Genomic DNA, 12,257 nt, shown 5'->3' on the forward strand with positions numbered 1-12,257 from the left:
TAAACAACTCAAATAATATTAGATAAACAGCATAATCCTGATTTAATCACTTGAGAAAAACAGAAGTGAGATTTCTCTGAAGAAAAAAATTCTGCCTGTGGACATAGCTTTGTTACAACCTCGAAGAATTCCAACTTTCTGTTGGCTTACCTTAGAGTTTGCAAACTTGCCAAACCAGTCCCCAAGTAAGCCAATTCCTTTGTGGAACACACACACACACACACACACACACACACACACACACACATACACACACATATATATTTTATATATATTTGAGAGGGAGAACAGAATCTACTGGTTCTATATCTCTGATTAAATTCTGATACACTCAATAAAGTGGCAGAGGTAACTATGCATGACTGCCAAGGCTATGTCATAAAATGTGATTTATCTTCTGCCTGGCTTTCTTTCAGAGGCTTGTCTTAGAAACCAGGCATGACGCTGTAGTGAAATTCAGGCAACATACACGTGTTCCTCCTTATCCAGGGGCACTGGTTCCAAGATCCTTCAGGAATACCAAACTCCATGGATTATCAATCTGTTTGTACAAAATGGAGTAGTACTTGTATATAACTTGAGCATATTTACCCATATACCTTATGTCTCTTGCAAATTACTTGTAACATCTAATTAAAGGTAAATTTTATATAAATAGTTGCTACACCATATACAGTTTAGGAAATAATGACAAGAAAATACTTCCATACATGGTTAGTAAAGACACATTTTTTTTTCAAATAGTTTTGATCTGTGGATGGTTGAATTCACAATGGAACCTTAAGAAAGCTGAACAAATGTAATTGTGTTTGAGGCCATAGCATTAGATGAGGTTCAGGTGAATGATAATATCAGCCAGATAAATTGGAGAGGAAGTCCTCAAGTTCGCCTCTGACCCCACTACCTCTTAACTAAGAAAAGCCCAGAGTAAGAACTCCCAGGAAAGCTCAATCAACTTCTAGAACTTTTAAAGGTAATAATAAGCAATATTGTGTTTTCAGTACTCTTTGGGATAGGTATTTACACAACAGACTGTGGTTGTGTTACTGAGTTGGAGCTACATTTTTACCATTCCCTTCCTATCTTTATTCTAATGTATTAAAAGCAATAACAGATGTTATTGAGAAAGAATTTAAGCAGCAGACTTGTCTGTGCTAGGAAGATCAGACTTGGGTCAGATGCTCTTGCAGGTCCTCTTGTTAAACTACAATGCAAAGAAAAGACCATCAACACCAATTTTAAATCAAATTAAAGCAAGCTTGTATTTGTGTACACAAAAGCTGGCCAGTGACTGTCTCTCCAGAAAAACCCTGGGCTAGAGATCAGCACCCCAGCTCTCCAGGAACAAGGTTTATACAATAAGTTGCAAAGGCGGGTGGCTTGAGAACTTACAGGTAACAGGATTTTGACAAGCATAGTACAAAGGTAGATAGTAGGTTACTGAACTATGTGGTATGATATTTTAAGGTAGGTAATAAATTCATATCCAAACACAGAATTTGTGAGGCACCACTGAGATTTCAGAGAGGGTTGTTATCTGGTTAGGGGGAGCCAGGATTTATGAGGTGCCACTAAGGTTTTAGAGAGGTTTGTTATCTGGTCCGGGAAAGTTAGGCATGGATGAGTTCAAGGCACGGGCAGGAATTCCAAACAAGTTTAGAAATCACAGTAATTTATAGTAAAACAGAAATTATTTTTTCATGACTTTGTGACGAGATGGCTCCCAATCTTAATTAGGCTGGATTCCTCAACATATTTTGTGATTGCTACACTGGCTCACTTCATAAGTTTGAGATAGTCAGTCCATAACATCTTTAGCTATGTAGCTTCAGATTTCCTCTTGGCTACAGCCAGATCCAGAATTCCTTCGGTTTCTTGAATCCTGGGCAACACACATTTGGAGCTCTGTGGAGAAACACCCTAGATCTACTGCAGTTCACCTATATAAACAAAGTTGTAGGCTAAGCAGTGAGATGTTCGTACAGTACCATATGATGGACACTTTCTCCTCATGGGTTCCAGCTCAGGAATTCTCATTTTTCAAGTTCTCTCTCATTTCACTGCTATCTTTCTTTTCCAATTTCATGCCCATCTTCTGGTATAACAGAAGACCTTTATAAAATACTTTATCACTTCTCAAGATTACATAAAGTTTAAGCCCTACAGTAAATCTATTTAGTCTTTTATAATTTTTCTTCTTTTCTAATTAAGTTATAATTGATACAAAGATTCATGCTTCAGAATCAGTGTCCTCCGTGACATATTGGCTTTCAATGATTCCCAATGTCTTCATCAGTTCAGGATGCCATAACAAAAACACCATACACCAGGAAGATTAAACATCAAACATTTATTTCTCACAGTTCTGGAGGCTATGAAGTGCCAGATCAAGGCATCCTCAGAGTTGGGATCAGGTGAGGGACCACTTCCTGGTTTAATGAGGTCCATCTTCTGTGTCCTTTTATAATAGGAAAAGAACAGGGAAACTTTTTTTCCCCCAAGGGCTCAGTTACTTTCCAAGAGAGCTACAGCCTCATGACTCAGTCACCTCCTGGAAGTCCCTCCACCTAACACTATTAAATTAAATATTTAAACTTCAGCATATGTTGAGGGCCACAACCAAGTAAAGATGGCACCTGGCAGTATGCCAGGAGGAGTGGTTTGTGAGCCAACGCCAGCGAGCCATTAAGATGATGAGGATTCCTTAATGACTGACTGCTGTATCTAGATGATGTTAATTAAGTTAAGCTGTGTGTGATTAGTTGAGTATATATACCTCTGCTGTCCCATAATAAAGCGGCTCCTCCTGCTGTTTCAATCTTCACAAGTTGCTTGTCAGCCCCTGGTTATTTTGCCCAGCAAGACTGCAGCAAGCCTACAAATTTGGGGTAAATGCAAACATTCAGTCTTTAGCTCCCTATCATGTGTTTTTGTTTGTTACTCTCTTTGTACATACTGAAAACTATATGGGAAATAGTCTCCCTTTCCTTGAGTTTTTGTGGTACTCAGTGTGATTGTAGAACACTTCCTCCAAGACTCAGTCAATGAAGAAGAGTTCTTACATTAAGCATGTAAGGCATACCAGGTGGAAGTCCTTTGGCCAGTTTCTTTTTTGGTATTATTGACTGTTCTCTTGCTTTTATCTTTTTCCTCCAGGAAATTTTCTCAGCTCCAGGTCATCCCCCAGACTATGCTGATCTAACTCTTTTCCTATTTTTCTGGATACTCCTTACTTCTCCCACTCCAATATATACATTTTCCTCACTTTATCTTTTATTCATCTCTGTCCTCAGTGTTTGCATCCAAATATTCTAAAAGTGCTTGCCTAAACAAAGGCTCAACTATACTGTGCATATATTTTAGTAACAGGAAAACTGAGTATTGATATTTAAGTCTTTAACTTCTTAACCCTCACTTTTTTTTTTTAGATTTAAATTTAGCACTTTGCTGTAGGCCCAGATATTATTTTTGATGATTCTCGAGATGATTATTATGATTACATAAATTTGGAATTGTTCAAACACAGAAGTGCAGAGTCATCTCTTAAAAATTTGGAAACTATTCATTACATAATTTATTACTCAGACATTGTTCCAAGTGATGATGAGGTGGCAGTGAACTGAATTAACTCTTTGCTCTCATGCAGTTTATAATCCAGTGGTAAGGGTAGGTATAGACAGTCAATATTAAGTATGACTTATATGTTACATTAGATGGAGAACATTTATATGGAGAAAACTAAAGCAGAATAAGAGAGATGATGAGAGTAAAGTTGATATTTAGTATAGATTGGCGATAGACGATTTCAACAATAAAGAGAGGGAAGGAAACCAGCCACTCAGCTATTTGGCTAAAAACTGTTCTGGGTAAACATAATAACAAGAACATCCATGAGACTAAAGCACAGTAAGTAAAAAGAAAGGTGACAGAATCAAAGAGTCATGGAAATATGAAGGAGCGGGGTTAAAGCAAACAGTTCATTTAAGGGCATAGGCTTACTTGTATTCTGAGTGAAATGGAAAGTCGAAAGTTTTGAATGAAGCATATCTCATTTATTTACATGTTAATAGTGTTATTAATTTTAAAGATCAGATTTATTAATGATCAAACTCAGACTCAAGGAAAGAAAAATTTTTCTGAATTGTTATTAGTTCTAAATTTATGTACTAAGGCAGTAATCAAATGGAAATGAAATGGAGTAAAGAAGATTTTTGTGTTTTGTTTGCTGTTGCATCATTAGAAAGTAGGGAATATTGGGACATGATAAGTACTAAATAAATATTTCCTCTATACTGGCTTATACAAAACCAATCAATCTTGGTCAGAATGGGGATTGAACTACATTCACAATTGAACTCATAGGTGGTTTACCACTGAACAATTACCTACTCCCTAGTCCCTTTCTTATTTTTAGTTTGAGACAGGGTTTCACTTAGTTGCTGAGACTGGCCTTGAATTTACAATCCTCCTGCCTCAACCTCCTGAGTGGTTGGGATTATAGGCATATGCCACCACACCTGGCAATAGAAACACAATTATAACATTGCTGATAATTTTGAAGTGCTTAGAGCTGTGCATTATAATCCTTTATTATTCTTTTAATGGCTGTGGTATCAGTGGTAATGATCCCACCTTCTACTCCAGGTGAGCAGGGATCCACTCTGATTCTCTGGATTTATTATCTTTCCAAATTCAGAATAGTGCTTGCCTTAGGACTTCAATTCTCTGGTGAGTCCAAGGAAATTCCATTATTTTCTTTGCTTAGAATTTTATCTTGTAGTAAAGGGAATGATGACTTCCAATTTTGTTCCATATCTAAAGTGAAACTGAATGTTTCCAAGGGCTACCATCCAGTGGTTGTCAGTCGGAGGATGGTGCAGCAATGTTTCTGAAATCATGAATAACAAGGTCCAAGAAAACACAGCCACTAAAATGATAAGCATTTGCCATTATAATTAAAATGTAATGAAAATATAAACAAGTGTTTTATATGTAATACATACATATACATACTTATTGTATATGTATATATTTTCATTAAGGATCCATTATTTTTAAAGAGTTAATAGATTTAAAACATCTGACTATTCCTGTACTAAGAAAATGTGTATTTCTTTCAATTTCTACCTGGACTTTGCACTATCATTCGGAGATGAAAAGGAAATGTGAGACAGATAATCTATCCATATCTGGAACTTTTCCTGGGTGCTCTGTGTATTCTTAGAGTCAGATAACAGGCTGAGTGCCTGGCATGAACACTGCAGTGACTGACCTAGACTCCCATTTTGTGCCCTGCTTCTATTCTTACCAACATAGAAAAAGGATTATAAGCTGGTAAATGACAAAGAAGAGCCATTGAAACAGCAACTAGCTTTCATTATGTGGCATACAGATTTTTTTCTTCCTTAAAGACCTTTCCTTCTTTCTTATACTCATTGCTGTGTGGCCTAAAAAATAGCTGAATTGCTTTGGACCCCTGTTTGAAAGCGAGAGCTAAAATAGAGTATGTCTTTTCTTAACAGTAACAATAAAAGTTTTCTTTCTCAAACAACCCAGCAAACAGGATGGTTCACAAATTGGCATGCTGTGACCTAGTTCCTGTTGGTTTCATAACAATATTCACTATAATAATGCAGTCATCAAACCCAGCATGCTGACCAGCTAGAAACCAATTCCAGAATCTTCTATAGTCCTATCCATTTCAGAGGAATGCTTTCCTTCAGGTACTCAACTATGTTTGGATATTCTTAAATTCTACTTTTTAAATTCTTTGTACCCTAACTCTGTATGAAGAAAAGTTTCCAAGATTAAATTTACCATAAAATTCCAATATATCCCTTACTACTTTCTTATAAGGATATGGGGAGGATGGGATCCTAAAGAAAAGCTGGGTTTTTTTTTTCCCATGTATTTTTATTTATTATTGACTGCAAAATCCAGTAATTCTCTAAAGAGTGAAAAATTACAAAAGGCTACTTCCCTGAGAGTCAAAGAATGCATATCATTAACTTACTATAATATAAATTTTGTTAGCAGAAATATTTAGCCCTAACCCACACTTCATTAATTTTTTTAACAAATTCAACAAATTGGCAATTTAAAAAACTAACAGATTTTAAAAGTTAACAAATTTAAAACTTTGTTTTTTTATCAAGGCAAATGATACAGACTTCATTGGGATAAGATACTAAAATATAGGTTATTGCAAAAAAAAACCTTTTGATAATATTGTCTCTATATCCTGAAATTTTAATAATGTTTTCTTTCTTAAACGGTATGTCTTCTTCCTACACACACACACACACACACACACACACACACACACACACACAGATGCACACCCATAACCTCATTCACAGGGCTTTGTTTTTTTAGTTCTTTATCTAACTGGATGTCAAGGTGTCTCTAAATAGGGCTCATGTGTTAATGATGCAGAGTTCTCAACCACAAGCTGCGAAGTTGAATGTGTGTGAGGAAGCCCCAGCGTAAGCAACACCCCTCCAAATGTGGAGGTGGTGATGCTTTTTCAGTGGATCAGAAAACTATGTTGAGGAGGATATTCTTGACCCTTATACTTTCATAGAATTTGCTATGCTTGTTTTTAAATTTCTTTTGGAACTGACAACTGACCCTTTCCCCGCCCCCCGACTCCACAAATGTCTCCCTATTTCTCCTTTTTGAAAGGGAGGAGTGGAAATATCTACCCTGTTCCTTTTCTATCATTGTATTTTTGAAGCATATAATCTGTTTCATTTCACAGGTTCATGGTGGGCCAGAAATTTTGCCTCAGGATGAATAGACTTCAAGTCTCTTCCATATCTGATGGAGATGATATTCAGAGAAGATTTCTTTTTCTAGATTTTAGAGTCAACGCTAGACTAATTAAACTTTTAAATCTATTGAGATAGCATGAATGTACGTGGCATGTGAGAACATGAGATTTGGAAGGCCAAGGTTGGAATGTTATGAACTGAACTGTTTACAATTTCTAAAAAAAAATTATTGTGAAAGCCTAATTCCCAGTGTGATAGTATTTGGAGATGGACATGCTGGGTGATTAGTGACAAGAATTAAGTCTCAAGATGGGATCAATAACCTTATGAAAGAAACTAGGAGAGAATTTTCTCTCTTTTATACTGTTCTTTGCCATATGAAGATGCAATGAATAGAAAGCCATCTGAAACCCAGGAAGAATACTGAATGCCAATCATTCTGAGAAATGCTGTAGTAATGAACAAGTCTGAAGGATAATTAAGTAATTTGTTACCATAACAAACATACCGGAACACTGAATTTTGTAGATTTTTTACTTATTTCAGAGATATCATAGAAATTTTATTTTGAGAGTACTTTAATAGATGAAAAAAATGTTGGGCTACTTTTGGAATTATATTTTGAAAGATTTTGATGTTAAGAAAATCCCAAAAATCTTTAGTACAAAGTTTGAATAATATGATCAGTAGTATGATTAAGCTAATAGTAACAATATTTGAAATAAAAATAATTTACAAATCATAGAGTACAATTATTGGGCATAATTTAAAATGTTGAATAATTCATGTGCTTTCATTCATACTTATTTTTAAGGCTGGTATTTTGGTTTTGCCTTCTTTTTCTTCATATTAAGTAATCAGAAATAATAATGATTAAATTTTGCTCTTTATACATGATGCTTCTTTCACTTAATAATCTTATCTCTTTTTAAGTTTGTTTGTTTGTTTATTGGTACCTAGGTTGAACTCAAGGACACTTAACTGCTAAGCCACACTCTCAGCCCTGTATTTTTATTTAGAGACAGGGTCCCACTCAGTTGCTTAGGGCCTCGCCTTTGCTGAGGCTGGCTTGAACTCGAGATCCTCCTGTGTCAGCGTCCCAAGCCACTGGGATTACAGGCTAGCCCCACCATGCTGGGGGCTTCTCTTTAAGTGTATACTTCAAATTCTCCATGTGCCATAACCACAACACACACACACACACACACACACACACACACAGATAATATATGCAAAAAAGTAAAACATTATGTTCCAACTTCATACCTGACAAAATGTCGATAGCATCTTATAATAAAACCAAGTTCATGACCTATAGAAAAAAAAATATATATATATAAAGATTCATGCTTTTCTAACTCAAATGACTTTATTTATTAAAAGTCAACTTTTTATTAATGCAGTTAAAACTGTTAGCCATCATTATCTTTCCTGTTTTTATATAAAACTAATATTTAGTCTTATGTCTGATATAAACAGTGAATGAGCACACGTTTGCAATGGTCTTAGAAGTAGATCTGATGCTATCAGTGCCTCTGATCTGACACAGATGCCATTAGTGAATTGTGTAATGTATGTAAGGTGAAATTTTTTCACAGCAGGGAAAAAAGGTAAAAATTTGAAATGAGCTAATGCAAGCTGGCCCAATTTTCCACTCTGTGGCACACATTGATGGCCCTCATAATTCATACCTAAGGGAAAGCACAAGCTAGGCAGGAGAGGTCTGAAACCAAATAAGCCCCACTGTATTAGTGAAAGTGCCGATTAAAAGAACATGTTGCACTATCAACAAGAAATCATGAGTGCATCAGGGCATGGTTGAGAAGGAAAATAATTCAGTTTAAGAGGGCTAATAATCCCCAGTTCCTAGTTAAAAGTAATTCAAGCACATAGCAAAATAAACAAATTCAACAATATTTGAGGTTTATGATCAAAGATAGTCTGAAGGGGAGAAATGACAATGGGATGATACACGAAAGCTTTGCTTTCAGAGCTTCTGAAAAGAAAAAAATCTGTTTCAGAAAAGTATCACACAGGGGAGAAAAACAAAGCTTGCTCTTCAACCCTCATGGCTAAACTATTGTTTTGCATTGATATTTATATATGTTACGTGTTTCTAAGAATATCTCATTATCTTTAATTTTTATCTTTTTTTTGTTTGTTTGGGTCATGTATGCAGCAATGTTCAATTTAGTTTCATTGACAGTGTGTATGCCCACATGTTATTTAGGAATTTGTTGATATTTAACCAATGGACAACAAATCAGTAGAGATTAAAAAAAAAATTATTCTTTCTTCCTCTTGATGATGGAGCCTCTCCCAAACTTCCCCATATAAAAATAGATACTGATTTCTTTTTCAAAAATTGTCTATTTAAAAATAATTCTAGTGAATATACATTAACCTTCTAAACACCTTGCAAATGAATATATCCATTAATTTTTTATTAATGTAATTATCATGAATCACCATGCCCTTTTTTGAACATGAAAAATAAAATAGGGCAATTATAAATAATCCTGAGAAATTATAAGAAAAAGGCTAAAGCCATTACACGCACAATACAGGTAAAACGTCACATTTTGGTCTCAAAAATACAAAATAAAATAAAAATTATTGGATTTTGCCCAAGGCTCCTTTATTAGTGTTCCACATGGACTAAATGACACACACACAAAAAAAGGCAGTCTCACTTCTACTTCTTCAATCCTCTCTCTGTCCCTTTCATTATGAAGGCTGTGGAATCTGAATTTGTCCCCGATACTGTAATTTCATAGATGCCAAAAACACCAGGTGTGAGAAGATAGCAAAGATGAAGTGCAATTTCAAAATTTAGTGAATTTCTGATTAAGAAACAATGAGTTTCTAAATAAAGAACGAATTGAACCTCTTAATAAACAGTATGTTCCTAAGCAGCTTCTGGATTCAAGAGGATAGTGACAAGATAGGTATTTGATGTGGACGGAAAAACCAGAGTTTTGTCATTTGAAAAATATGTGATTTCTGGATAAATTTCTGAAACTCAATGATTCTGGGGAAAAAACATGAAAATTGATGAATCATTCATATGTCCCAAGCATCAAGCTTCTATTAAAGAAGGAGTTCTTATTATTACATCTGATATAAAATTATCTTGCAACTTGGCATTATCTTTGGCCCAACATAAACATTATGATGAAAGTTTAATTATGAACTCTGAGTTCATTAGATTGGATATACTAAGTTTATACAAACAAAACAATAAATAGCATGTTCAAAACAGGGTTCATAAATCTGATTATTTTCTTTTTATATGCATTTTTTCAGTACTTGCACTCTCACATTTTTATTTGTCTGAATATCAATTATTCACATGAAATACAGTAGAAATTAATGAAACAATATGCAATTTAAATATGTTCTAAGCCCAGGTTATTCTGAGTATTTTTTAAGTAAATTATAGATGTTAGTTTATTGTGTTATTTTAAATTACTAGTAAGATAAAATGGAAGAAAAATATTTTGAATGTTAATCATACTGACCAAAATTTGTTTATGATTTTATTAATGTGATAACAATATTATCATGATAGTCCAAGTGGTGCCTGCCTGTAATCCCAGCAGTTTAGGAGGCTGAAGCAGGAGGATCACAGTTTAAAACCAGCATCAGCAATTTTTTGAGACACTAAACAACCCAGCAAAATCCTTTTCCTAAATAAAATATAAAGAAGGGATGGGGGGCTGGGGATGTGGCTCAAGCAGTAGCGTGCTCGCTTGGCATGCGTGCGACCCGGGTTCGATCCTCAGCACCACATACAAAGATGTTGTGTCTGCCAATAACTAAAATAAATAAATAAATATTAAAAAAAAATTCTTAAAAAAAAAAAAAGAAGGGATAGGGATGAGTCTCAGTGGTTAAGCATCCCTGGGTTCAATCTATGGTTCCCCACCCCCACAAAAAAAAAATCAAAAATATTCTTGCCTCATCCTGCTTTTTTATAATAATGTTTATTAATATAATTTAAAACAGAAAAGAAATATTTTTCTGTTGTCCCCAAAATTCAGAGAAACATATTAAGAAAAAATTATTGGTATATTTTTAATATCTTTTACATTTCTCACATATCATATATTTATGACTATATAACTGAGTTGGACTAATAAAATATTCTGTTTGAAGGAGTATACAACAAAGTAATCCCAAATTGTATTTCTGGGAATCATTGTTTATTATACTATTTTTAAATCATTGTTTATTATACTAAAATATTAATATATTAATAAATATATTCTGTTAATGTATTTTTCCAGTTAATGAAGAATGTGACATATTATAGTTCTAACAATGTGCTATACAGACACTAAAAATTAGGAATATGATTAGTGTACCATTATTTTTTGATATTTTGTAATAGGACTGGCAAGACAAATCTTGGGGTTTCTCTGTATTTTAGGCCAATGTAATGTCTTCAACCAGGGATGTAAATAATAGAAGACCTGTCACATTCGTATGCTCAATAAATATCATTTCCCTTTTGGTCTCTGTCCTATACTGACTTGCTTTGACTTTTTAGACCCTCTTTTTCTATAGATATACCTTTTATCTTAAGTTTAGAAATTATGTTCATAGCACATATATTCCAAATCCTCCTCTAATTGAGTAATCATCTTATTTGGGTTATTACTTCTCAATTATTCATCCTAGCCCTATGTGTTTCATGCAGAGTTTAAACTTTTTATCAGTGTATACATTTTTTCAAGAATTTATTTAGCAGATTGAAATGTTTTCATTGCCCCATTTTGGATTGCCTTGTTGTCCAGATTCCCTAAAGTCAAACTACAACACTATAAAATAAATATTGTTTATTACCTATTTGCTTAATAGATGAAATTTGTCTGTAATATTTACTTTTTAGGCCATGATAAATTTGTTCATGTCATTTGCAATATTGATGTTAGCCAGTCATTTCAGTCCAAATTAAATCTTGGGAAAAAGAAAAACAAACATGTTATTTCAAATTACTTGCATTTTTGTAAGACAACTCAGCATAATTCTTGGACTCTAATGATGGGTTGAAATCAGATGGATATTTAAGAATTTTGGGATTAATTCAGCCATACAAATTTACAAAGGCCAAAAGTTTCATAACTTAAGTTATTTAAAGAATTTTCGTGCTTGCTTTGGGAGCGCATATACTAAAATTAGAATGATACACAGAAGATTAGCATGGCCCCTGTGCAAAGATGACACACAAATTCGTGAACTGTTCCATATTTTTACATATCAAAAAGAACATGCACCACGATAAAATGGGATTCATCCCAGGGATATAAGGTTGGTTCAACATATGGAAATCAATAAATGTAATTCATCACATCAATAAACTCAAAGAATCATATGATCATCTCAATAGATGCAGAAAAAGCATTTGACAAAATACAGCACACCTTCATGTTCAAAACACTAGAAAAACTATGGATAACAAGAACATATCTCAACATCATA

General features: G+C 34.2%; 1 non-coding gene across 1 annotated transcript; it reads left to right on the plus strand.

Annotated features, from left to right (window-relative positions):
- The first annotated feature begins 11,923 nt into the window (after nt 1-11,923).
- Nucleotides 11,924-12,030, plus strand: LOC120888834 (U6 spliceosomal RNA). The gene has a single exon (XR_005732505.1). It is a non-coding gene; the product is annotated as a U6 spliceosomal RNA (small nuclear RNA).
- The last annotated feature ends 227 nt before the right edge of the window (nt 12,031-12,257 follow it).

Source organism: Ictidomys tridecemlineatus, chromosome 6, assembly GCF_052094955.1.
Source record: "Ictidomys tridecemlineatus isolate mIctTri1 chromosome 6, mIctTri1.hap1, whole genome shotgun sequence".
Lineage (NCBI taxonomy): Eukaryota > Metazoa > Chordata > Mammalia > Rodentia > Sciuridae > Ictidomys > Ictidomys tridecemlineatus.